Genomic DNA, 27,363 nt, shown 5'->3' with positions numbered 1-27,363 from the left:
TATGCGTCTCCTCCCTCATCAGGACGCAGGGATCACTGCCCCCCCCCACCCCCGCCAGGGCAGGGACCAGCCCCCGTGCCTGGTTAGACTTGGTTACGGGAGTCGCAGGAGATGCTCAGCACGGGCACCACAGTGCGCACACAGAGGCGGCTCAGACAACAACCAGCTCTCTGCCTGCAGCTGGGGGCGGGGCTGCGGGCTCCCGGGGGCGGCACTACTGCCAGGTGGGCACGGTCATCACTGGCAGTTCCCGTTGAGGAAACAGGCACAGAGAGGGGCAAGGGTCTGCCCTGAGTGCTAGGGAGTGCCCATCGGACCCCAGAACCCGGGCTCCACACCGCTCTGGACGTCAGGACGCCCGGGACGCAGGATGCAGGTGTCGCCATGCGCTGGTCTCAGCATCCTCGTGGGCTCTGGGCATCCGACTTTAGCCGACTAAGGCCCACCTGGGCCCCCGGCGCCGGACGGGGACCTGCTTCCGCCCAAGTTGACTGTTCACTAATCATGCTCCCCTTTCCTCCTCCAGATTCCAAATGCCGAAAGGCGTGGGTATGTGGGAGAAACAGAAATGAAGCAGGGAGGGTCCTGCCCCCCCGTGAAGGGGCTGCTCTCTGGCTGTTCTGAGGACCCTGTGTAAACAAGTCCCTTCCCCAAGCGGTGCACGAGTCTGACGGCGGCCGTGGCTAAAAATAACGACCCTCGTTAGCACATTCAAAGCAGTGGCTCGATCACCCACGACCAGCTGAAGGCTGGGCTGGCGGCGGGGCCTGGGGCGCCTTCCTCCCCCGTGGCTCCCGGGAGCTCAGGACCTGCTTTCTCCCAGGGGCACCGGCTGCCCTCCGCGGTGGGAACATGTTGCTATTCTAATTGCGCTGGTAATTAGAGCTCAGGACTTTGAACCTCCACCAAGGAGACAGCCCTCTGCAGGGAGTCAAATGATGCGAGGCTGGGCCTGAAGCTCTGCTGCTGGCTGGAGCCTGCCTGTCGCTCCTGTGAAGGTTCTTTAAAACCTATGTATTGATTTGTTTGTTTGTTTTGTCCTGCTTTGCCATAAACTCCTGGTGTCCGATCACTGCTCCGCTCCGTGTGCCCTGAGCCTGGGGCGGAGAGCTCCTCTCCCTCAGGGACGGAGCTGGCGGCCCACGAGCTCTGACGCTGCTCTAGCCCCCTGACGCCTGGCCCCGAGGAATGAACGAGGCAAAGACACCGAGCGGGTGCATGGGTGGGTTTGCCTCTTGAGGGCTCCGCTTCCCTGTGTGCATCTGGATACGGGTGAGTCTCAGATTTGGCAACAAATTCTTTCCTATCAAAACTTTCAGAAATAAAATGAGCCATGCGGTCCGGCTGACTTACAAAGTGATTTCCACAAGATGAACCGTAGCTCTGACTACACGCCAGAGGAAACCCTCTCAAACCTTGCATGTGTCACAGAATGAATTAGTCCGCATCCAGGGCCGAGTCTACATGGGTATTTCAGGCCGCGAACGAACTGTGGAAAGCTCTGGGCACAGAAATCCAATGTCCTGCCGTCACCGTTGAAGCTTCCACTGACAGCATCCCACCAGCTCAGTGCTGTGTGGGCACCTTGGTGACAGAAATGACAGAGGCCTCGGCCCCCCAGGGGTGGCACGTGTGCCCACACATCTCCCTTGAATACTGGGACGCCTGTGTCAACCACTGTGAGCCACGCACAACCTGGACTCAAGGGATGACTAAGGGGTCTTGTCCCTGGTCTTAAAGTCCTTATTCCGCTGAGAAAATAATAACTTATATTGAAGATTATGACATTATGTCCATTGTCTGTAAGACCTAAGCTATTTAAGGTTCTTTGGGCAAACCTTTTAAAAGAAACAAAAGCTTCCAAAAATGCTTCTGGACTGAAGGAATGAACAAACCTACAGTTGGAAAAATTAACCTGAAAATAAGAACTGCACCTAGCTAAACACAGGCGAGAGACTGAACCCGGACTAGAACAGCGAGAACACTCAGCCTGGCCCCTCAGCAAAGACATGGAGACACACTGATTCCAGGCATCTAAGGAAACTTTTGTCTAATGGTGAGCTGACCACTGAGCGAACTGAGCAAAGACCTCAGTGGTCACACGTGACATAAAACATGGACTTGACAGAATTAGTTCAGGGAATTTACTAAACAAACGGCAACATCAACAAACGCTGAGGGGAGAGAATCTGATTCCCAGAGTTGACGTGTTGTATTACATAAAATGTCCAGTTTTCAACAAAAAATTATGAGACGTGCAGAAAAACTAGAAAGTATGGTTAATAAACAGGGGAAAAGTAATCAACAGAAGCTGTTCCTGAGGAAGCCCAGACACTGGACTTTCCAAGGCTTTAGACCAGCTATTTAAAATATGTTCAGGGCTTCCCTGGTGGCGCAGTGGTTGAGAGTCCGCCTGCCGATGCAGGGGACGCGGGTTCGTGCCCCGGTCCGGGAAGATCCCACATGACGTGGAGCAGCTGGGCCCGTGAGCCATGGCCGCTGAGCCTGCACGTCTGGAGCCTGTGCTCCACAACGGGAGAGGCCACAGCAGTGAGAGGCCCACGTACCGTAAAAAAAAAAAGAAAATGTTCAGTGGACTAAACAGAAGTATGAGGACAGTGTCTCACCCAACAGAAAATATCATAGAGGGAGAAATTACTTTAAAAAAAAAAAAAAAGAACCAAATAGAAATTCTGGAGTTGAAAACTACAATAATTAAAATTTAAAAATTCATTAGAAATGCTTAACAGTAGATTTGAGCAGGGAAAACAGCCAATGAACTCAAAGATGTATCAATTGAGATTATGCATTCTGAGAAACAGAGCAGAGAGAATGAAGAAAAATAAAGAGAGCCTCAAAAACCTCACAGAGGCCACTAACATATACATGATGCAAGTCTCAGAACGAGGGAAGAAATGGAAAGGGGCAGAGAGAACATGTGAAGAAATAATGGCAGAAACCTTCCCAAACAGAATGAAGACATTAATCTATACATCCAAGGAGCTCATCAAATTCCAAGTAAGATAAACTCAAAGAGATTCACACACCGATACACACCCTGCAGAAAGACAGAGAACCATGACAGCAGGAAGGTAGCAGTGACTCATCACACAGAAGGACTCTTCCTAAGGTAACAGCTGGTTTCTCATCAGAAACCGTGGAGACAGAAGGCAGTGGGAGGACATTTCCAAACTGCTGATAGAAAAACCCGGTCAACCAAGAATTCTATATACCGCAAAACTATCCTTTAAAATGAAGGAGAGATTAACAAACACCAAGAGAGTTTGTTGCTAGCAGACCAGCCCTACAAGAAATACTAGAGTCCTTTGGACTAAAATGCAAGGATTTTAGATGCAACTCAAATACACACAACGGCATAAAAACACCAGCAAAGGTAGCTACATAGATAAATATAAAAGACTATAAGAGCATGTTTTTAACTCTTTTTTTCCTATCTGGTTTAAAAGAAAATAGCATAAACAATTATAAATCTGTGGTGATGGAAGATGTAAATCCTACCTCATCAGGAATTACATAAAATATGAATGGATTAAACACTCTAGTCAAGAGGCAGAGATCAGCAGAATAGACAAAAATAACATGATCCGACTCTGTGCTGTTTGCAAGAGATATACTTTATATCCAAAGACACAAGTAAGCTGAAACTAAAAGGACAGAAAAAGGTACACCATGGAAACAGTAACCAAAAAAGCAGTGGAGTGGTTACACTACTATCAGACAAAATAGGGTGTAAGATAAAGTTGTTACTAGACGCAAAGTAGGATACTTTATAATGATAGAAGTGTCAATCTATCAAGAAGATATAAATAATATGCACCAAAAACAGAGAATAAATTAAAGGAAGCAGTAGCTGATAGAACTGAAGAGAAAAAAGTTAACAATAATAGTCAGAGATTACAACTCCCCACTTTCAATAATGGATAGAACAACTGGACAAAAGATTGATAAAGAAATAATAGACCTGAACAATACTATAAGCCAACCAGACTTACCCAACATCTATGGAACACTGCACCCAACAATGGCCGGACAGACATTCTTCTCAAGTGAACATGGAACATTCTCCAGTATATACAACATGTTTGGCCATAGATTTCAATAAAGTCTCAATACATTTAAAAGGATTAAAATCATAAAGAGTATGTTTTCTGATCACAACGGAATGAAACTAGACATCAGTATCAGAAGGAAATTTGGGGATCCACAAACATGTGGAAACTAATTGACACTCACCTAAATAATCAACCAAAGAAGAAATCATAAGGGAAATTAGGAAATACTTTGAGAAGAATGAAAACAAAAACACAACATACTAAAACTTATGGGATATTCCTGAGGAACCGTTTTCCAGAGTGGCTGCAATACTTTCCATTCTCACCAGTGAAATATTCCAGTTTCCCCACATCTTCGTCAACACTTGTTATTACCTGGCTTTTTTTTTATACCCACCTAGAGGATGGGAGTGGTATTTCATTGTGGATTTGATTTGCATTTCTCTGATGACTAATGATGTTGAGTATGTCTCCAGGTGCTTATTGGTCATTTGTATGTCTTCTTTGGAGAAATTCTATTCAGATCCTTTGCTCATTCTTTAATTAGGTTATTTGTCTTTTTATTGTTGCGTTACAAGAGCACTTTACATATTTGGTCACTAGACCCTTATCAGATATATAATTTGAAAATCTTTTCTTCCATTCTGTAGGTTATCTTTTCACTTTCTTGGCATTGTCCTTTGAACCACAAAAGTTTCTTTATTAGAATCTCTCCGACGATATCAAGGTTGGTGGGGATGCAGAGCAATTGGAAGTCTCATACGTTGCTGGTGGGAATGTAAGATGGTTCAGCCCACTTGGAAAATGGCTCAGCAGTTTCTAATTACCTTAAACGCCCACTCACCATGTGACCCAGCAGGCCCACTCCTGGGTATTTTATCCAAGTGAAATGAAAACATACATTTTACATAAGGACCTATACACTAATGTTTACGGTAGCTCTACTCATAATTGCCAAATAGTAGAAACCACCCAGATGTTCTCCATCTGGGGAACGGGTAACAAAGTGTGATTTCACATACAAGGGAGCCCTAAAGAGCACAAATGGACCAGACAACGTGAATGGATCTCAAGAGCTTCGAGGGGATGAAAGCAGTCAGTCTCAAAAGGTTGCATGTTGTACTATTCCCTTTACTCAGAAAAAGGGAAAGCGATGGGGATGGAGGATAGATCAATACCTGCCAGGGAGGAAGGGTGAGGTGAGGTTGTGACCTCAAAGCTGTAGCTCAAGACAATTTTGAGGGTGATGAAGCCTTTCTGTATCTTGATTGTGGCTGTGACTCCAAGGGCTCCAGACATTGGTCAAGACGCACATATCTTTATGCCCAGAAGAGTGAGTTTTACCAAATGTACATTAAAAATAAATTTTTTAGAAACTAAGAAAGAGAAAATATTCGGAGATGAACAGTGACCTAGCGATCAACAAATTGTTCAAACATTTAATTATTTTTCTTAGGCTATCTCACTCATTAAGATGTTATCTCGTCACTGGCAGTAATCAGCTGTTATTAATCTGCGAGGGCCTGAATCAAATGTACTGGCTGCCCCGAGCAGGTACCAGTGTGCTGAATGAACTTTATTGTTCTTCTTGATTAGTTTTGACCCCCACGGTTTCTTAATGGCTGCAGCGATTATATTTGATCTCGTGATGAACCTATACATGTAAGGAAGTTGGTGTGCATTTTTAACTGGAGATAATAGTGTCGATGTGGTTTGTACTTATTCTATTGTGTCGTCAGAGTCTCCTTCCATTGATTCATGTTGTTGTTGTTACTATTACATACAATATCATGAGGTTACTTTTCTAGATGTGATACTATCTTTATGGAATCTGCTATGATTTGGACTACACTACTTTTCATTGCTGTCTGAGTTATACGGTGTCTGTAAGCTCTCGTGGTCCCTTTGTTTTGCCAGCACTAAGTAGATCCTGCGTAAGAACCATTTTCATGTTGCCATTGCAATAAGCTGCCTTTCACAGACGTAGGAACTGCTGTGCTTGGAGACACTTTATAGATATTAGCATGAACATGTAACAGCATGCATCTTCGCCAACGTCAGTGATCATAGGAGACACTTTATAGATATTAGCATGAACATGTAACAGCATGCATCTTCGCCAACGTCAGTGATCATAGGAGACACTTTATAGATATTAGCATGAACATGTAACAGCATGCATCTTCGCCAACGTCAGTGATCATAGGAGACACTTTATAGATATTAGCATGAACATGTAACAGCATGTATCTTCGCCAACGTCAGTGATCATAGCACACTGGCTGTCTCTCACTGGCTGAAGCATTTTGTTCCCCGATCTCCAACTCTCTGGACAGAAGAACTTATGTAGGGCTGCCTCTGAGTGCCAGGTGGTAGCAGGGCAGCATCACCTGTCTCCGGGCGTCAGTGAGAGTCTCACGATGGGGAACCGGTGCTGCTGGATCATCTCTGTGACGGCTGAACGTCCGTGTTCCCCTAAAATCTGTGGAGTGCAGCTCTAAACGCCAGACGGTATCTGGAGGCTTTGAGAGGTGATCAGGTTTAGATGAGGTCGTGAGAGTGATGCCCCCATGACGAGATTTGTGCCCTTAGAAGAGAAAGAAGATCTCTCTCTGCACACACTGGAGAGAAGGCTGTGACGGACACAGTGAGAAGGTGGTGTCTGCAAGCCCGGAAGAGGTTCTCACCAGGAACTGAATGTACTGGCCCCTTGATCTTGGACTCCCAGCCTCCAGAACGGTGAGCAGCAAAGGTTGTTGAAGCCACGTGGTCTACGGTGTTTTGTTACATCAGCCCGAACAGACCAAGTGAATAGTACAGAGTACGTGGGGGTGAGGTGGGAGTCTGTGTTTGCTCTGCTGCCAGAAACCCGTGTTTTCGCAGGTGAGCCCACCTGGGCTCTTGCAGGGGGTGGGGGCGTGGAGCGCCCCCGTGGACGCAGGCAGGCGGAAGGCAGAGGGGCGTCCGCAGTCGTTGTGAGGCTAAGATGCCTGTGATGGGGCAGAGCTGAGCACAAACGTGACCCTGGGGCTGCCGTCCCGGGAGGGCTGATGGCTGGGTGGCTTCAGCGGCAGGGAGCTGCCCAGATGCTCAGCTCTGAGCTCCAGAGTAATCCGCAAACGTCCCAGGTAAACGCCGACATCCTCCCCCAGGTCGCTCTGCAGTTCCCTTTGTTGGCCCTCCTTCACCCTGACTGCATTTCAGTCTAAGACGCCTTTAGACGTAGGACACAGTAAATTATGTACCCTTATGAATAAAAAAATAGATTACGACACACTACGGATCATAGAGTGTGTCTGGTTTTCATATGGACTCAGATGTAAAAAGAAAAAGAAAAAGCGTCTTAGAAGTAATGAGATGCAGGCTTGGCTGGCTGAGCCCTGGTCATCCTTTTGGTTTGTGATCCCCGCTCAGGGCCTGCAGATGTTTGGACCCTGGCTCCAGGCACAGACTGCCTGCAGTTCCCCAGACGGCATCACCTGGCCCGCACAGTACCGTGTTCATGGGTGGCAAAGAAGAGACATCTTTCAGGAAGTGGAATCCATGTCCGATTCTCCTGAATTTCAAGGAAAGAATACTTCATGGAACTGCTAGTGTGTCTTGAATCTTAAGTTGTGGGAATTTCACCCTCTGAAAGACCAGGGATGCTCAACAGGGCAGAGGCGTGTGTGGGGGACTGACCAGAAGCACCTGGGGCCCTTTGCAAATGACAGAGTCACCCGCTGCAAGCGACACCGATGTGCGTCTTCAACTGGACCCAAAGCTGCTGCCCTCAGGTCAGTTCTGACATGTCCCAAGAGACCAGACATGGCAGGCAAGCGGACCAAGCACCCCCGCAGGGCTTTAGTTGTTTCATTTTAACAATGATGATCTCCCTGCTAAATCCATGGCCGCTTGTTCCAGGCCCCAGAGCTACGGCCCTAACACTTCCAACCATGTCTACGGTTGCGGTTCCTACGTTTTACTGTGAAACCTTGACTCTCTTCCGTAAGCCAGCCTGGATGGGCTGCTGCCTCTGGGTACGGTGACCGCTACCTGCCCAGCTGCCGTCTTGTCCCCCAGGGGCTGCTCTTCTGCTCCCAGGACAGGTGATGCCCTTGTCCTTCATGCAATCAACCAAATTAGAGAACTGAGCCATCCTTGATTCTTCCCTGTCCTTAATCCCACACGTTCAACTATGACCAACTATGCTGCGAATGTGAACCCCAAAGAGCTTTCTAATCCAGAGATGGGCCCACGAACTCCCTGAAACTGTAGGTCCTCTCGTTGTATGCTACGATGTTGCAGGTTTTAGGAAGTATGTGGTTGTGTGTGCGTGCACACACAATTTTTTCTTTTCTGGTGAGAGGATGTTTTAGTGTAGTTTTTGGTAGATTAGACAGACTACCAAAGGATCTATAACCATGCTTAAGCATTTGGACCACGTATCATTGAGCCAGCCTTGCTTGTACAGAAGGAGTTATCATTTACGACCAACGATCATGTTCTCTGATTTTTGCGGACACTCTTCTCTTGGCTGGAAACCCTTTTTCGATGCTCACCCGTCTTTTCTGGGCCTTCCCTCAATGGCTGTTGTCCTGTGTCCTTTGGGCCCCTCCCCCAACCCCTCGCAGACATAGCTGTCGCCTTCTCAGGGTAGGAACACCAGACACTGTCCATCTGGAAAGGTCATACATGCAGGTAGAGGAGGGAAGCTGTAGCATTTCTACAGCTGCAAAAAAACCCAAAAGTAAGCCTGCTGATGAGGCTGGAAAATAAATGCCTAATCCGTGTAAAGTTGCCAAAAAAAGAGAAAAGCAAATTGCGCCAAAGAGAAAAGAGCAGGAACGTGATGAAAACTGAGGTTTGAAGGTGACGATTCTGTGCCACTTGCCGGTGGCGTCCGCTGAGGCTCTCAGAGGAGACTCTGCCTTTGCGGGAGCTTTGGCTGGTCTTTGACCCGCGGGCTCCGATTCTGTCTGGCCCGGAGTGAGTGACAGGGTACACGCATCAGAAGTCATCGGAAGATGTGTCTCCCAGGGCCCTGGGGCTCCGGCCTCGTCGGGCTCAGGAGACGGTGGGAGGCACGGCTGCTGGTGGTGACTCCTCGCCTCCCCTTTGTCCTCACCTTCTGCACGGGACTTTGTCTGTCTTCCCCCCGGAAGTGGGGTGAACTTCCCTGCCCTGTATCGAGGGCTCCATCACTTACTTGCTTTGGCCAGAGGCTGAGGGCAGATGAGAGGCAAGCGGGACTTGAAGTGAGCCTGGGTGATAAATCTGCTCCTTCTCTACCGTTGCCAAGGAGAGCACGCCCTGAGCAGCCTGAGGGCCACGAGGACAGACAGGGCCCAACCTGCGGTGATAAGCCTGGCCCCGTGGAACCCAGACAGGGTCAGCCAGTCCCCGCCCAGCCTGCATACGCATGAGTGGGGCTGGCGAGGCTGCAAACTCAGACAGGACTCGATACTGCCGTCTGGAGGTGGAATTCCTCTTCTCTAGGAAAACTCAGTCTTTGCTCTGATAGCCTTCAGCTGATGGGATGAGGACCACCAAGTTATCGAGGGTAATCTCCTTTATTTAAAGTTGGCCGATTGTAGATGTTAGCTGTATCTACAAAATGCCTTCACGGTAGCACCCAGATTTGTGTTTGATTGAACAACTGGGTACCAGGGCCTGCCTAGTCATCATGGTGAGTGTAAAGGATTGTTGCTTTAAGCCACTGAGGTTGGGGTGGTTTGTTACTCAGCACTGTAGGACCAACAGCTGATGGATACATAAGATAAAAGCAAATTGGGACCGAAGGCCCATGTCACTACCACACGACACACGAGTGTTAGGATATGATGTTTGGCTGGTGCATTTTGGGTACCTGATCTGCTCTCAGCACGCAGAGCCAGATAAAGTGAGTGCCACACTAGGAAGCGGAACAGATAGCAGGGATCAGTCACTCACAGCAGTGATGACAAACAGCCCTTCGTTACAATTATCTAGTTAAAACACCATTAACAATTAATGACATACATCACAGAACTTATTGAACCCATTAAAGACTAATTTACTGGCTATAAAAATATGGCATTAAGAATTTATGGGTCATTACCTTTTATCCTGGAATGAAATACTGCTGACGGAAACCTTAGAAACTGCTGAAAACAATTACTCATTAAAGCCACATGAAATTAAATGATACGGCTTAGCAAAAAAGAAAGAAAAGAACCCAAGCAAAGTTTGAAAATGTTTTTTTGAGAAGAAGCACTCACTTTGCATGACACTGAATGGATAAAGATTATATTTTCAAACAAGATTAAGATCTACAATTAAAAAATTCAAACGAAGTAATTTTAATGTGCAATAAAATCTTTTTGGAAAAATGTATTAGATCGTGACTGATAAAAATTCTGATCATGATTAATCGCCGCCAGGTATTTTGGAACACTATTAAGGAGAGTGTAACAATGATAAAATTAATTAATTCCTCTAAAGGGTTTTAAAATATAATATGATGTAACAGCTGTTGCAGCTTTAAAAATGATTATTTCTTTTCCGCCCTGCAACCAAAATTTGTCAGTCAGAAATCAACCTAATTTCACTGCAATTTCCAATTTATGACTCTGTAATGAGACCGGCTTAATAGTGATGAGCCCCTTGTTTTCTAAGAGACCATATGCACGTCTGCAAATTTCCCAGCCTGGGGCACATGGCACGTGCCCGCTTCCTGCTCACGCGCGGCCCTTGGGCCTGGCCAGAGGGACACGAAGCCCACAGATCGCCCGTGTTCAGATTCTGCTTCTGGCGAGTGGTCAGGCAAAACCAGCCCAAACTCTTTCTCAGAATAGTATTGAGCTGAGAGTCGATTTTTGTATCAAAGAAACAGAATCGTAAAGCTTAAGAGTTAGAAGAGATCAAGTCCAAACCTCTTGATTCATAAAGAAACTGAGTCTCAGATAAGGGAAGTGAGTGGCCCAGGGTCTCACAGCCTTCGATGGCAGAAGCAGAATGAAAATCCAGGTCTGGTAAGTCCTTGTCCAGGGTTTCCATTAGAAGCACCATTTCCTGGTTCCCACGTGAAGGAGCTGCTCCTTTTGCTTCGGCGGAGTTGACGTGAGCGCCCAGCGAGGCCACACCTCCGGGCTCCTCCAGACAGTGCTAAGAGAGCTCTCAGATATTCCTCAAAGAGGAAACGCTGGCCACACCAATCGCAGTCCCTCTCCTCAGGGCCTTTGGGTACCACGTACTTACGGTGCTGAGTACTGCTTTATAGCTACTTAATTTTTTTTTTTTTTTAAAGCCTTCTTACTGGCAAGTGACTGAAACAGTTTACCGGGCGCAGAAGTGGCAGAAAGACTCCCCACTGAGCACACACGATGTTCACCTGCACATCTGCCACACTGGAGGAGGCCTCTCCAGGCTGACTTGAGTCCTCTCCAGGAGGCAGGAGACTGCCAGGGTTCCAGAGAGCCGCCTTCTTCAGGGCTTCCAGACAAGTCGCTTCCAGACCCTCTTACAACGTGGAAGATTGCCATTTTGTCTGCGCCTCATGGCATCCGAGGAAACCTGCAAGACTGCTGTGGTCAGCGGGACAGTTCCGAAGGTAGTCATAAAATTACGAAGCACAGACTTGGGTTCCTTACAAATTGGCTTTACGATGTCATGGAGTCTGGGGTTGGTAGATGCAACCTACTACATTTAGAATGGATAAACAACAAGGTCCTAATGCAGAGCACAGGGAACTATATCCAATCTCCTGGGATAAACCATAACGGAAAAGAATATAAGAAAAGAATGTATACGTAACTGGGCCACTTTGCTGTACAGCAGAGATTAACACAGCATTGCAGATCAACTGTTCTTCAATTTAAAAAATCAAAATGCTTTCAGATGTTAGGCACTAAGGAAAAAACCAATGTTCAGATTCTGGTTCTGGCGAGTGGTCAGGCAAAACCAGCCCAAACTCTTCGTCAGAACAGTATTGAGCTGACAGTCAATTTTTATATCAAAGAAACAATCGTAGGTTGTGTCGTGTCACCTCGTAGGTTGTGCGGCGGGGCTCCGACTCTTTCTTTCCCGCTTGTGTTTTCTACAGAAACAGAGTGCGGGGAAGGCTGCATACAATCTCTAAGCCTTAATGACTCGGCACGAACTTGACAACAAAGAAGTACATTTTCTTCTAGGGGTGGAACCATTTGTTTTCACTTGGCTTTAATTTTTTCTAGACCTAATTGTGATTATTAATATGTATTCTTGCCTTGAAGGTTTCATTCTAGTTGCTGAACTAGATAAGTGCCCAATCATAAAAACAACCCAGTAAATAAAAAGCTGACAAATTCATAGCTGTCCTGAGAAGAATTATTGGGGCGCCCATATTATATATTACAACATGCGCCCAAACTAATTTATACCCAGAGGACTATTAACTGCACTTTCTGTGAAACGTTCTGATTCTGTGCCTTGAAAATGTCGTCTAGTAACACGTGTTGTTGTCGAATCCCCAGGGCACCTTTCAAATGAGTTCATATCTGAGGACTGGTGGACGTGATGACCTCGTGGGCGACGCTAGGAAACGAGCTGCAGAAGCTCTTCTCCGTGTCTCAAGGACGGCTCAGCGGACACGGTGGATTTAAGGCATAGGGACATGGCGGAAGCAAACCTTCATCCTCAAACCGAGAGGTAGGCAGAGTTACACTAGCTTGACCGTAGACCATATTAAATCCAACGAAGTGTGTTACCACAGCTCGGGTGACTGGATTCTTTATCTTTCCAATGTTTTTCCTCAAGGAAAAGCGTGACAGCAGGTCTGGACATTTGTGATGGGCATATCCCCCGATTTTCCATTTCCTGATGCTCACACACCTCTGCATTCCCAACAGCAAGCGGTAAATTGCGTATGGCCCAAACTGAGATCACTCATTCGAGCTCCCGCTGTGTGGGCACGGGACCAAAGTCGCTTACGAAAGTGCCGTCTGGTAGAAAGCCCCCACTTTCCTGGAGCCGCCTCTTCACCTTCATCGCCAGCGCTAGCGGGTGGCATCCTTCCTGGGACGCCGTTCGTGAAGGAACACGGCGTTAGTCAGCGATGCTCCCGGAGATGGGGGTGGAGGGGCCTCGCCCCCATGCTTTCTTTCGGACCTTATAATGCTTGAGATTCAAACTAGTGCCTGAATAATAGCAAAACCGGATCTCTGCAGCCTTGCCCGTTATCCAGAACTGTTGTGTTTGCCTCTAAGAAGGACCCTCAAAGCACAAACTTGCCCACGTGGAGTTTGCTCAGTTCGTCCCTGGAGTCCCAGAATTAAGTGAGCCCTGAGCGAATCTCTACTACTCGGGGTACTGAGCCTGCCTGCCCTTCCTTCAGACAGTGTCTTTCGTTCTCTCCTCTTACTTTACACGTTGTCTAAGACACTGAGTTACTCAGTGTCTCAGAAACAGAAGCACCCTTAGGAGCCTTCCTTCCTGCATCAGTTCCTGGTCCCCAGTGAATCCCAAACGGGCACATACGTTTTCACCGATGAGGAAAAACATCGCAAGAACAAAAGGAGGCAAAATGGCCAAGCATCACTGCAGCAGGCAGGATGCATTGTGAAGGGAACATGGTAGCTTTAGAGAAAACCCATCTATCTTAAGAACTTCTTCTTCTTTTCTTAACACTGTCCCATTGTCCCTAATTCCAGCAGAGTTTAATCACCTTTGATGCGTTTGCCCAGAAAGATATTTACAGGCATTCATCTCTGTCGTTAGCCTTGATAATTAGTCTTTGTACAATTCAGGGAAATCCTATCTAGCTCTTTAAATCTCTACTCATAAACCATAAATCAAACTGTCCCCCCCCCCCCCCCTTAATCACTGCTTTCCCTTTCTCTTACAGCTCCTCCCACATTCCCTGGCATTCTTCTGACTCTCACACTTTCCTCAAGAATTTACAAAGACCTGGACCCAAAGCCTCCAAGGCTGGGCTTCCAAGGGGCCGTGATGGGAGACCTGGCTCTATCCCTTCACCTAAGGCGGCCAATCTCCCAGCGACAGCATGGAGCCACTTCAGCCATTTGTGTGAGTGCGCGTTGTTCGTTTTCAGGAACTCAGATACTCCTGTCCACTCTCTCCAAAATTAAATTACATTTAAAGGTCACATCATGACTCAAGATTCGCTTGGAGATTGTGGGATCTGCATGATGGGAGTTGGGTGGCCTTGAGCGCCCTCCCCTCTCTCCGGGCTCCCAGTTGTGTCTCTTCTTTGGCTCCGTTACCTTTGGACCCTCGTGGAGCCATTGCACCATCTTTTGTTCTCCTGCGTCTGGGTCCTCTGCAGGCTTCTGTCTTTTTGTTATGGGGATGACGTACAACCCATCAGAGAAGCTCCTTTTCCATTAGAATGGCATATAGCCCCACTCTGCTTGACTGGATTTGAGGGGTGCTCTCAGTCTAAAGAGCTTTTCAGGGTATTTGAACGCTTTCACTGAATTGGGAACCGTCTGGACTCCCTTCAAGCTTTGGGAAGACCTCACCTCGTTAGCTACATTGAAAAATGGAGAGACTGAATATCCAGTCACGGCCAGACCATAAACAAAGGTAGAACTCTGACCCACAGCCTGCGGCAAGCTGTCCGGGAACCGACCCTCTTGTGGACAGCAGCCGGCCCAGGAGGCAGCCGCTGTAAGCCAGCCTTGACCACTATCTCTGGTAACCATCCAGGGAGCCAGACAACACCCCGCATGGCAACAGCGCCAAGTGGCCAGGGCTTCATCAGTAACTGGCAGCTTCCCTAGCTTCCGGTCCTGCTTCCAACTCCAGACCCACCAGAGAAAGTCAGGTGTGCTCCCCTCACCCATCACACGGGACGCCGGCTCCCCTGGTCACCCGGGACAACAGCCTCCCTCAGGGCACCCGGAGCCCTCCCTTTTCCGCCGTGATTTCTCCCCCTCTGCCTGCCCTCAGTCTCCGCCACACACAGGTGATGGCGGCCCGCTCCCTGCCCCAGTGAGCTCCGAATAAACACCTGACTTGCTTTCATTTGGGTGGTGTCTCCGTTTATTCCCATGAAGCCACCTTTCCGCTTGGGCCGCTCCTACAGGCCACCGCTTGCGAGGCGGCAGCGTGGGTGCTGGATGTCGGAGTCCCTGTAACTCTAGGTGAGCAGCTCCGGACAGAAGGGGTTACACGGCTCATACCTGCCCCGCCTCAGTCACATTCCTGGACAGAAAGGGATTTATGCACCACTCAAGCGCACAGAAGACAGAGCTACCAGGGCCCAGGCGAGAACCATTTCACTTGAACCGAACGACTGCAGTCATTCCACAAAGTACACAGACCTCCCCCCAACTTCTTTGCAGCTGATGAAACTTTTTAGGGATGTGGAGGCCGAACGACAACCCCAAGCCCGTGATTTTTTGTTTTTTGGCGGTACGCGGGCCTCTCACTGTTGTGGCCTCTCCCGTTGCGGAGCACAGGCTCCAGACGCGCAGGCTCAGCGGCCATGGCTCACGGGCCCAGCCGCTCCGCGGCATGTGGGATCCTCCCGGACCGGGGCACGAACCCGTGTCCCCTGCATCGGCAGGCGGACTCTCAACCACTGCGCCACCAGGGAAGCCCCCAAGCCCGTGATTTTGACCAATGTGACTCCTCGCCCTGCATGACAAGGACACTCCGGACCGCGACACTTTAGGCTCACAACCAGGGCGCAGACAACTGACATTTCAGATTTCCTGGGGAAACAGCAGTTAGACACGCAGATTCAAACCTGCAGCGTCTGGCCGTCTTTCGCACGAGCAGAAGCCCCGGCACGCAGCCCTCACGTCGACGGGCCGCTCTTACTCTGCGTGTATGGTGACAGCTCGGCCGTGCAACCTTCCGCCGCAGTCAGAAGGGTCGCGATTTCAGGGCTGCGCGAAGCTCTAGAGACTGTGGAATCCAACCCACTCGCTTCAGACGAGAAAGCTGACGGACATCCCGAGCAAACACAGCTGCCTGGTGGCAGGTCTGTGATCAGAACCCCACCCGTGGCCCTTTCCACACCACGACAGCTGCCCGTGAGTTCATTCAAAGTACTTACTGGGCATTTCCCACCGTGTCTGTTTCCCCTAATCCTTACTGCACTATTATTGGCAATCAGGCATCTGGAAGGAACTTGGCGGCTGTAGCTCTCTTGACCTCACACATCACACACTGGTGTTCTCTTCGGTGCCTCGATACTCAAAGCGAGGTCCGTGGGCCAGCGGCCTTGGCGTCGCCTGGAAGCGTGTTGAAAAGGCAAACTCGGCAGTCATCCCAGATCCGCTGGCCCAGAATCTGCAGAGCCACGAGGTGCCTGGGAATCGTGTGGGTGTACTATAGTTGGAGGAGTGCCGATCTAGACCATTCTTTTCTTCATTTTCTAGCGGATTTTAGAAATTCTACCTGGTCTTTCTAACCTCTAAGCACCCAGAAAGTCAGAGTAGTCTTCGTAGCAGATGGTGATTGGGAGGTACCCACGCAGCAGGCATCCCCACCCGAGGACCAGGTGTGGCCAAGTGCACCCACTCCATGGGGCGCATCTCACCCGGTCAGTTCCGTCAGCACACCGGTGCCCTCTTCTCTCTCTTTGGAACGTTCCGAGGCATTAGCATTGTGAAGAACTGGAAAAATACAGAAACGTGAAGCAAGACTGAAAGCCCTTTAGCCCCTGCCCGTCTCGATCACATTCCTGGCCGCCGACACAACAAGGATTCATCGTGTGGTGTTTCGGGAACAGTCTTCAGACACACCCCTCTTGCTAGAAGCCCTGAACAAGAGCCTGGTGTGGCCAATGTTATGTGTCAACATGACGGCACGCGGGCTGCACCGGGGGCATCTGTGGCTGCGTTTCCGGGTGAGGTTAGCGTTTGACTGGGGACTCGGGGAAGCGCACGCCCTTCCCAGTGTGGGTGGGCGTCCTCCAACCCTCTGAGGGCTTGGCCACAACAAAAGGCAGAGGAAGGAAGAATGCACCCCTCTTCTGCCCGACGACTGGAGCTGAGACGTCGGTCTTCTGCCCATGGACAGGGAATGGCTCGCAGACTGCGGGACCTCGCGGCCTCCGTAATCACGAGAGCCGAGTCCTCAGAGATACGTCTCTTCACCTCTCTACCAGCTAGCTACCTAAAGATCGTTGGGTCTTTTGCTCTGTGCCCACGTCTGGCTATAGAAAACTGTATCAATTGCCTGCACTAACTGTTGACATTTTTAGTGCCTCGCTTTTCACCTGGTGGGAGGCGAGCAGTGATATGTCTCTCCAGTCCGAGGCCGCTGCAGGCACAGACGTGCACGTAACTAGTTGGGCATTTTGTATAAATCCTATCACGGCTTACTTTCTTGAGGCTTTCCTTTTTAACTTAAAATTATACCTTAGCATGTGAATCTTAACTGCACTTTTCAGTTGAGTTCTTCCCAATTCTAACATGTACCTATAATACCTGGGAAGGGTTCTTTCAGCGTAGGACTTTGTAACAACCAACAGATGTGTGGATTCCTCTGCTTCTCCGCACGCCGGCAGCCGCTCCCAGGGCCACGAGCCCGCCCGGCGGAGCGGGGCCAGTGGCGCAGTGACGGGGAAGGAGCGTGAGCGCCGCCAGAGCCCACTCTGCTTCCCACCAGCTTCTCGACTTCACGCCAGTGTCTGCGTCTTTCTGAGCTTCTGTCTCCTCGTCTGCACCGCTGGCACCCACAGTGCAGGTACCGAGGGCCCTGCAGGAGATGACGTATATCAAGGGTCGAGCCCCGTGGTAAGAGCCAGTTCACGTGCTCTTAACCGCTATGTGTCATGACTGGAAAACGGGCGCAGCTCTTAACCAGGCGCCGCGTCTGTCCTGGTCCTGCCGGAGGGCCTTGCTTATCTCCAGCCTCCACGCCATCCACATCTCTGTCCTGGACGGAGCAGCAAGGCGTCACCTGGCTTTCCAATGACTGCCAAGAATTCTTAATCTCTTCGTGGATAACTTCTTGAAGCTTGCGTGGGGTGTGCTTCTGTAGCTGAAGGTTTCCCGATTCCTCGTTCACTCTGGCGTCCGCCAGGCCGTCGGAAGGACCCCACAGGGCCTTGCTTTCGGCAGCGCCGTGGGGCTGCCCATCTCGTGGGCATTCTAGCTCAGCTCCACGCTGCTGACTCTGGGATGCTCTTAGAAAACCCTAATCATCCTGAGAATGTGCTGAACTTTCAACAAAGGATCTACAATGGTGAAGGCAAATCCACGAAGTGAGGCTCTCTGGGTGGGTGGCAGGAACGCAGGCGGCAGCCTAGACGTGGCCTGCCACCAGGGTGGCCAGTGGGCAGAACTGCCTTCCTGTCTGTCTGAGCTCGTGTGCGGCTGGATGACGGAAGGGGAGCTCTCACCCTCAGGTTTATTCTTCAGGCTGCCCACCTCAGAGTCCCCACGCAGAGTGGAATCCTGTTTGGGGTCCCCTGAGCTCCCCCAGAGAAAGTTGACCTGGAGTGTTTACACTTCTCTCCCTCAGGGGGCTCCGAGCTCCAGCATGTCTCCCAAACACTCTGAGACGACACCGCTCGGGGCCTCCATCCACACAGCTTGTGGGCCTCTCACCCCTAGTAGCTAAGCGGCAGCAAACACTGCAGGATAAAAAGAGCCCCCACTTCTTATACTTCCCTCCCCCTGGGCTCTGGGATTCCTCCAGCCACAACTGCCTTGGTCACTCTGAGCCCCAGGGGAGTCTCTCTGAAGCCACGAAACTTCCAGAAGCCCTCCCCAGATAACCAGCCCCTTGGCCGCTAATATCTGCAAAGATTTCCCATTTCCTGGCCGGTGGTGCTTGTTGATCGGAAAAGGCCTTGGAGCTGAGGCCGTGCAGAACGGGGAGCTCCCCTCTGGAGCCTCCTGTCTCTCAGGACTCTGGCCCTCGTGTCTAGGCTGCCTGACAGCTCTCCATGCCTTCAAACGTGCTTTAAAACAATTTTATTATGTTCTCCTCGATGCTCTTGACGGGAAGAGCATCTAGCAGAACACAGCGTGAAGGTGGTCTGCTTCACGCTGGCCTGTCGTAAGAGGAAGCAGCAGCCCCGGAACCAAACCTTTTACCTCTCACAGAGCTATGGGTACCATGAACAGCAAACAATTTTCTTAGAAAAGGGAAAAGATGCAAGACCATGGAACGTAAGCAGGAAGAATCTGGGCTAAATTACACTAAAAATCTCATAGTTTGAGGCACAGATGCTGAACTCCCACCTGGAACTGTTCTCTACTACGAATCGGGAGCGTCTGAAACACCCCAGCCAGAAGGCCCAGGAGCAAAGCGGCCCCACTGAAGAGGAAGCACGGGTGGGGCACCTTTTCCAGTTTCTATTCTTTCCGACGCAGAGGCGTCTTCCTAGAAAATACGACAATCCTGCTGCAGGCAAGACGTGGGAACACGAGTAGAGAAGCTAAACCCGGCTCCCTTCTGCGCCGAGTAGAGAAGCTAAACCCGGCTCCCTTCTGCGCCGAGTAGAGAAGCTAAACCCGGCTCCCTTCTGCGCCGAGTAAGCCTAATAGTTGAGGGAGAAGACTAGCATAGTTCTGGACGAGATTAACTTCAGGAAAAAGAAGGAAATCTCACACACTCGCCTTGCACTCTCCACGACATATGACGACAACGGGAAGTCTGTGAACTTGAGCTAAAGATGAGACGATGAGATAGCCAGCTAGATCAGATAGTAGCTGACACAGTTATGGAAAGAATGCCGTGAAAGGAACATTGTCACGGCAAAACTTCCAACAGTGTTGCAATACAGAATGCAGAGATGAAGCTGCAGCACACTGGATCAGCAATGCGGGGATGAAAGTAAAGGGACGGATAAAGAAGTGAAATCGGTAAAAGGGAAATGGGTTCAGAACGCGCAGCACAGAGGCTAAACACACGAGCAACTGGCGTTTCTGAAGAAGAGAACAGAGTAAGTGAAAGAGATGTGAGTCAAAGCCAATTTAGGAAAACGTTTCCGAGCTGAAGACCTGAATCTGTAGTTTTAAATGCTATATCCTACTCCAAGCAAACAAATAAAAGGAGTACTCACAACTAGATACACCCGAGTCAAATATTTAATTCCCAAGCATAAAAGTCACTATATTCAGTCAAGTAGATATTTATAAAATATTCAAAGAAAAAAGCCATCGGGCTGGTTTCAACGTAGATGCAAGAAAGCAGTTACTACAGCGTTCTGATGCTTAATGGTTGGGAGTCGAGAATTCCTGGTCTAGCTGAGTTACTGTTCTTTTGTGACGGTAACAGAAAGATGGTCATACTCAAGAATTCCAGAAGTACACCACCACATATTGTTCCTAAAAAATTCCCCAAATACATAGATTAGCTCACTAAAACAAGACTCTAGCTAATAACTCAAGGATAGAGATGCCCTAATATACAAGGAGTGGTGGGAAATACTGAATCCATTTACGCCTAGGATTAAATTCCAGCAACTTATGTAACTGTAGCTCTCCTGAAACTGATTCGTAAATTAAATGCAACACTGATCTTAATTTCGGACGCATTTTTTTGAGGGAAACAAAATGTTTCTCGATTAAAAGACGTTTTTAGGAAACTAGGAACAGAAGTAGATTTCTTCTAATAATGACTGACTGCATCAGACCATGAAGTCAATGGTGAGAAGAATAAAAGTGTCCTGGTGGAATCAAAGAGAAGACAGGATGTCTCCTCTCCTCAGTGTGATTTAAGGAGATGCAATGTTACCCTTATTTGCAGAAAATGTGAGTGTCTACTTAGAAAGCTAGAAGAATCAAGTAAAACCTATTAGAATAAAGACAAACACATTGACTTCAAAGGTAAAATACGAATATTTCATTTATAGAAAAGAACGGAAATAGCTTTTTATTGTGGTAAGAAACATGTAATTTACTATGTTAACCAGTTTTAAGGATACAATTCAGTATGCAAAGAGCTTTAATACATGAAAAGAAGTTCAACTTTACTATAATAAGAGAAAAACAAGTTGAAACTACACAGAAACCATTTTTCACTTCTGAGGCAGGCAGAGATTAAAAAGCGTGACATCGGGCATTGATGAGAGCTGGTGTGAGTGAAAACTCCCTCCACTTCGCAGAAGGCAACACGGCAATAATTAGGAACAATACAGGTGTGCCTTCCCTTTGACCTAGAAATTCCACTGCCAGGAACTTCCTCAGAGATGCTCAGAAGTGTGAAAAATGATGTTATTTCCCACAAAGGCGTTTGAAATGGCAAAAGACTGGGAAGAGAATGGACTGGCTAAACACACTGTGGCAAAAACACTTGCTGAAGTTGAGTAGCAGATGCAGAAAAGAGGGCTGGAAAGGGGGCTGCTCCTACCCTAACAGCAAGAAAAAGCCCAAATTTACAAATGTGACTTTTGTTCAGCCCATCAGAGTGCTAAGCTTGCAGGTCAGCTAACTGGTCTGAAATGTAAGGAAGGTCAGGCGTCTCCTAGAAGAGATGAGATGTGAGCTTCAACTCACGTGGGTCAGAGCACAGAAAGAAGACGGGGCTCCCCAGGGGTGAGACAGGTGAGAAGAATTCAGCTGAAGTTTTAACCAAGTGCTCGAGGCTGAGTGTGGGTTAATGCAAGAGTATAAACCCACGGGAGTCATGGACACACAGGGGACACGCCCCTGCCCAGGCCTCTTCTCCATATACCTTCACTGGGTTCTCGTGAGGAAGACTGAGGGGAGGGGAGGGAGCCAGACAGAACCCCTTGTGGGGTGGGCTGGAGGAGGGCACAGAGCCCCACCTGGAGCCTTGCCCACTACAGACAAGAGCTGCAATTCTCGGCGGGTGGGGGGGAAGCAGAGCAAACCCTGCCACTCTCACTGGGAGACAAAAGCCCACGGGCGGAGGGAGGGAAAAGGAAGACTCTCTACCCCTGGGTGAGGGGCAGGAAGCCATCCTGGGTCTGAACCATTAGAGACTGTCTACTTCCCAGAGAGAAGGGATTACTGAGAAAGCTCCCCTCCCAAGACCTGGAGTTGCAGTGCCCACTCAAGACTGAGTCTGCACCAGGACAACAGAGAAGGCCCTGATTCCCCACTCAGGCTAACAGGCACCATATAACAAGCATGGCAGTCTGTCACTGGGGAGGCGCAGGTGTGTGAAAGAGATCCACGCAGAGGCATGAGTGAACATGAGAGGCGTGACTGAGAAGAGAGAGGGCACTGAGGAAAATTCCCTGGCCACGAACCTCTAGTAAAACTAGAGGAATGTGACGCTGAGGGTGCAGTGAAGGTAACCAGAGCAACAACAAACCTCAAACTCAACTCTTGACTACATTGACTCAACCCTCACATTAATGGCTGAGCAAAAGAAGGGGTGTGTTCTTTTCCAGGTGTAAATAGTATTAACTCAGTATTGTTCCACACACACTGTCTCATTTTCAACCAAAACATTAAGACAATACAAAGGAAAGAAAAAGGGAAGGAAGGAAGGGAGGGAGGGCGAGAGGTAGGGAGGGAGGGAGGGAGGAGGGGAAGGAAGGAAGCAAAGGAAGGAAGGAAGGAAGGAAGGAAGAATACATACTCACTGTTAGGAAACAAATCAACAGAACCAGATTGCAAATATGACCCAAATGTCAGGACTATCAGACACTGAGAATTTAAATAACTACGATGAAACTTTAAAGACACTAGTAGAAAAGGTAAACAACATGCATGAACAGATGAGGCATTTCAGCAGAGAAATGAAAATTTTGAAAGAGAGTCAAATGGAAAAAATACGGTACCAGAGTTGAAGAGGATGTTGAAATTATTAAACTCAGAAAATAAAGTACAGACAGTCAACAATTTATGACGGTTTGACTTTTGATTTTGTGACTTTACTATGCTGTGAACGCGATACATTCAGTAGAAACTGTACTTCAAATTTTGGATTTTGCTCTTTTCCCGGAGTAGTGATGTGCCGTGTGGGCCTCTCTCCCGGAGCTGAGCAGGAGAAGCCACAGCTCCCAGTCAGCCCCGCGGTTGTAAGTGTAAAACCCAGCACACTTACGGCCACCTGCACCCACACAACCAGTCTGTTTCTGGCTTTCAGCACAGGACTCAATAAGTTACATGAGATATTCAACAGTTGACTATAAAAGACGCTTTGTGTTAGATGATTTTGCCCAGTTGTAGGCTAATGTTAAGTGTTCCAAGCATGTTTAAGGTGGGCTATGCTAAGATATGATGGTCAGTAGGTTAGGTATATTAAATGCATTTTCAACTTATGATATTTTCAACGTATGATGGGTTCATCGAGACCTTATCATTAAGTAGAGAAAGATATATATTTTTAATGCTTGAATAAATAAAAGATATAAAAATATGAGTAAAAAGGCAGGTGCCACGAAGATTGGAAAACAACCAAACAGAACTTCTACAAGAAAATATAACAATTGAAATTAGAAACTTAATTGACAGGTTTAGAAGCCAACTAGGCTTGGGTAAGAAAGAATTAGTGAACTGCAACATAGATCTGAAGACATTATTCAGACTGCAGCACAGAGAAACAAAGAGATAGAAAATTTTAAAGAAAAATTAAAAGCCAAAGAGGCTCTCATTTAGGATGACATATATATATAATCTACAATCTCAGAGGGAAAACAGAGAATAAGACTGGGTCAGGATGAATCTGAAGATATAATAGCTGAGATTTTCCAGAACTGACAGAAGATACCACCCTGCAGATGAAAGAATCCCATGATGCAAAGCATAACAAGTACAGAGAAATCCATACCTAGATACAGCATAACAAAACAAGGGGGCAGGAAAAACAAGAAAATGTCTTAAAAGCACCCACTGAGACGGGACAGACTATGTTCAAAGGAGTGACTGCCAGCTACCTCACTGGCAACAACAGATACCAGGAAATTGGAGTTCTATGTTCCATGTGCTGACAACCAACAACCTCAGATACTATACCCAGCAAAACTATCTTCTGAGTGCAGAGGGAAAATAAAGGCACTTTTAGAAAAACATTAAATAAGTGTTTGATGTCACACAGAAGGAACCAGTCTGAGATAAAAGATGGGCTAGAGAACACAGAGTGTGGTAAATAAGTGGAGAAACCCAAATAAACACTGATGATATTAAGGCATTAGTAATTATGTCTGACTTTAAAAAGAAAACAATAGAGGCAGGATTCAAACCATTGGCAGCAATAGTGTCCAAGTCAGGATGAAAGGGAGGCAGTTAACGTGTTCTAAGCTCTAGAGGCACCAGCAGAGGGTAAAGCTATTGACTAATTCAGACAGTGATGCATTAATTATTCTTGTGTTAATAACTATGATAACTACGAAAAGAATAGAATTGGTAACTACCACATTAGTAGAGGGAGAAAATAAAATCAGAAAAAATAGACAATAAATCTAAAACAATCCAAGTATGAAAATAAAAAGAAACATAAAACAGGTGTGCATTATTACTGTAATGCTGCACAACAAATTACCCCAAACTCAGCCCCTTAAAACACACACCGTCTCCCAGGTTCTCTGGGCCAGGAGTTTGGATGCAGGCTAGCGGGGTCCTCTGCTTGAGGTCTCAGCAGGCTGAAAGCATGCTGCTGGCTGGGGCTGCCACTGCATGTGAGGCTGGGGTCCTTTTCCAAGCTCCCTGCTTGTTGGGAGAACTGAGTGCCCTGAGGTTCCAGGACTGCAGCCCTGTTGCTTTCTGTGTGTTGGCTGTGATTCCCTTAGCTCCTGGGCCCATGAGCCTCCCTTCTCAGGGTCAGATGAGGGTCTTGTATACGTAATCTACTCCACTCACAGCTATACAGGCTGTGTTCGACACAGGGAGGGATCTGGGGGGGACATTTAGAATAATGCCTACCACAAGGTGCGATAAACACAAAGTATAAAATAAGGGGCCAAATACAAACTTATATTCCTCAGAAATTACAATAAAATATCATTACATCTAAGTATAAGATGAGGAAAGAGGTCTGTTCCCTTCAGTTTTTCTTTTTGCATCAGCTCCTTTTCTTACACATGTGACCCAGTGAAGAGTCCATACCCGTATCTTGTATTGGTCACTTTACAAATACGGAATCTGACAATTTCCACATTGTCAAATAGTTGCAAGAAATTCCAACAGATTTAAGCATCCCAATTTATCAAATCATTTTCCTATTGCCTTTTTACCAATTTTTGTCTATTACAAATGGATTATCATGTATATTTTCATGTATGTTATTTAGCTTTTTCTCCTTAGGAAAAATTCCTGAGAGTGGAATTAGTGGATCAAAGGTTATTTTGGTGATAGTCATTTTGGTGACTCTTAAAACATATAGGCAAAGTTCCCTATTGAAAATGTTCACGCCTGCAACGATGTGTGAAGAAAGTACCAGTTTTGCTGCAACCCTGAGTGTCCTGGCGATGATCACTTTCATCAGAAAACAATTGCTTCATACTTTAAAATAATATTTTATCAACTGAACAGGAATTCATGGAACTAGAAAAATGATAAACGGTTCTCAAGACATAGGAGGCTTTACTCTCCCCTTTTGGAAAAGTCAGCCATGGTCTGAGCTCCCAGAGACGTACCTGCTCTGCCTCTGTGCTCCTGACATGGGGACACCGGGCTGGGGGCTGCACTGGGGGAGCTGTGAGACTCCTCACCTCCTGCCAGAGCCTGGGCACACCCGTGTGTGTGTGTGTGTGTGTGTGTGTGTGTGTGTGTGTGTGTGTGTGTGTGTGTGTGTGTGTGTGTGTGTGTGTGTGTGCGTGCGCGTGCGTGCACGCGCGCGCGCGGGGGAACCTCGTCTCCACACCCTTCCAGCCGGATAGCACCAGAGGAGCCCTGAGGCACGCCTTGGAGACCACCCCCTCCCGCGCCCGCAGCATTCACTTTTTCAGGAAAAAGCCACCAGTTGGGTTGGATCTGCAACCCTGTCCCCTGTCCTTCCAGGTCTGCTTTGCGTGTTGCCCAAGGCGGTGTCGGCCACCCACAGACGCCCAGCCCCGAGGCACAGTTCCTCTCATCCATCTCCTTACTCTTTCCCAGATCCCCAAACCCAGGTTAATTCAGGCTTTTCACTCTACCTTGAGATACTTTCTAAAACTAGCTGAATTCAACTTATAACCTTTCTCAAGACCCCAATTTTCCTGATTTTAACAATTCTTTTACTGTTTGTTTTTCAGCACCTCCCCACCAATTTTTAATCATGACACAAAAAGGCAACAAATCTGACCTAGTCCCTTCTGAATGTAGGTCTCCTCATCGGAAAAATTATGAGATTTCAAGGCATAGAAAACGGCAGTACCGATCCACGAATTCCGGAGATGAAATCCCCGTCCGCCACGAACACACGACCGCCTTACGGAAGCAAGTGTTTCATGGGACCTTCCCAACCCTTCCTGACCGAGTGCCCAGTTCCCAGGAGAGCTAGGAAGCACGCGTTCCTGCTTACCTGACGGAGGACCAACCGCTCGGGCGGGCCTGCGTTGCTCGCTCATCCTCGTGTGAGGAGTACGTATGTTTTCGGAGGCCATCTCCTCCTCTCTTAGATGACTGCCGTTTGTAATCCAAATCCAAATCGACCTTGGTTGCCTTGGTTGATGTGTTGATCTGGGTTAGTTGTTCCTGGGTGGAGAGGCTGATAGGAAGCCAGCGGGATTCAGCTGTGTGTAGCCACTGGGATCTAAGGACATGTCTTCTGTTTGAAGACAGGAGTCCTCAAGAATCCAACAGTCTAAGAGCCAGTGGTAGGACTGGCCTTCTTCAGGGAGTGTAGCTCAGGGTGGGCCCCAAACCCCAAACCTGAAGGCGTTAGCCCAGATAACGGGAGAAGAAAACAGGGGCTCCACGCAGAGTCAGGGCGGGGGGGAGGGAAAGACGTGACTGAAGAGCTCGAGAGCAGCTGGCCGTGCTGCCCCTCCCAGAACGGTCCTCTGAGGGCACCTGGCGTCGTCCCTTCATCTCATCCTCTAAGTTCCCATCTCTTCCTGTACCGGACGGCCACCTGAGGAATTGTGCATTGAGTAACGGTCCACATGTTTTGATGACATCTGTTCCTTCGAACAACTGTCTGTCCATTTTGTGCAAACAGGCTCTCGATCCCTGTCATGCAGTTAGTTCCAACCTGGTGTATATTTAATTCCCTCCCGGTCACGCTCCACGGACAGACGCAGAAACGTCAGAATGTCCCAGGCAGGGTCTTGCCTCCCAAGGCCGCTGGGGGTCTGGGCGTCGCTGGCGGCTTCCTCGGGTGGAGGTGCTCAGATCGACCTCAGGGCTCTCGTCCCCGGGGGCTCTGTCTCTGCCCAGAGCCGGAAACCTCCAGAGCCACGCATGTGCCTCCCCTCCCCAGACCCTGGCTCTCACAGCATTTCAGGGAAAGACCTTCCCCAACATCTGTC

At 48.3% G+C, this 27,363-nt stretch overlaps 1 long non-coding RNA gene across 2 annotated transcripts; it reads left to right on the top strand.

Moving 5' to 3' along the window:
- Positions 1–6,335: 6,335 nt before the first annotated feature.
- LOC109547595 (uncharacterized) lies at positions 6,336–22,463 on the top strand. 2 transcript variants are annotated; one of them, XR_002173409.3, is made up of 5 exons: positions 6,336–6,812; positions 7,488–7,849; positions 11,341–11,643; positions 12,545–12,719; positions 13,915–22,463. It is a non-coding gene; the product is annotated as an uncharacterized lncRNA (long non-coding RNA). The 2 variants fall into 2 exon arrangements; XR_002173410.3 differs by lacking the exon at positions 7,488–7,849 and having other exon boundaries at positions 6,346–6,812.
- Positions 22,464–27,363: the final 4,900 nt, after the last annotated feature.

The sequence above is a fragment of the Tursiops truncatus genome, chromosome 18, assembly GCF_011762595.2.
Source record: "Tursiops truncatus isolate mTurTru1 chromosome 18, mTurTru1.mat.Y, whole genome shotgun sequence".
Lineage (NCBI taxonomy): Eukaryota > Metazoa > Chordata > Mammalia > Artiodactyla > Delphinidae > Tursiops > Tursiops truncatus.
Note: the sequence above shows the minus strand (reverse complement) of the source record. Positions and strands in the feature narration are given on the sequence as shown.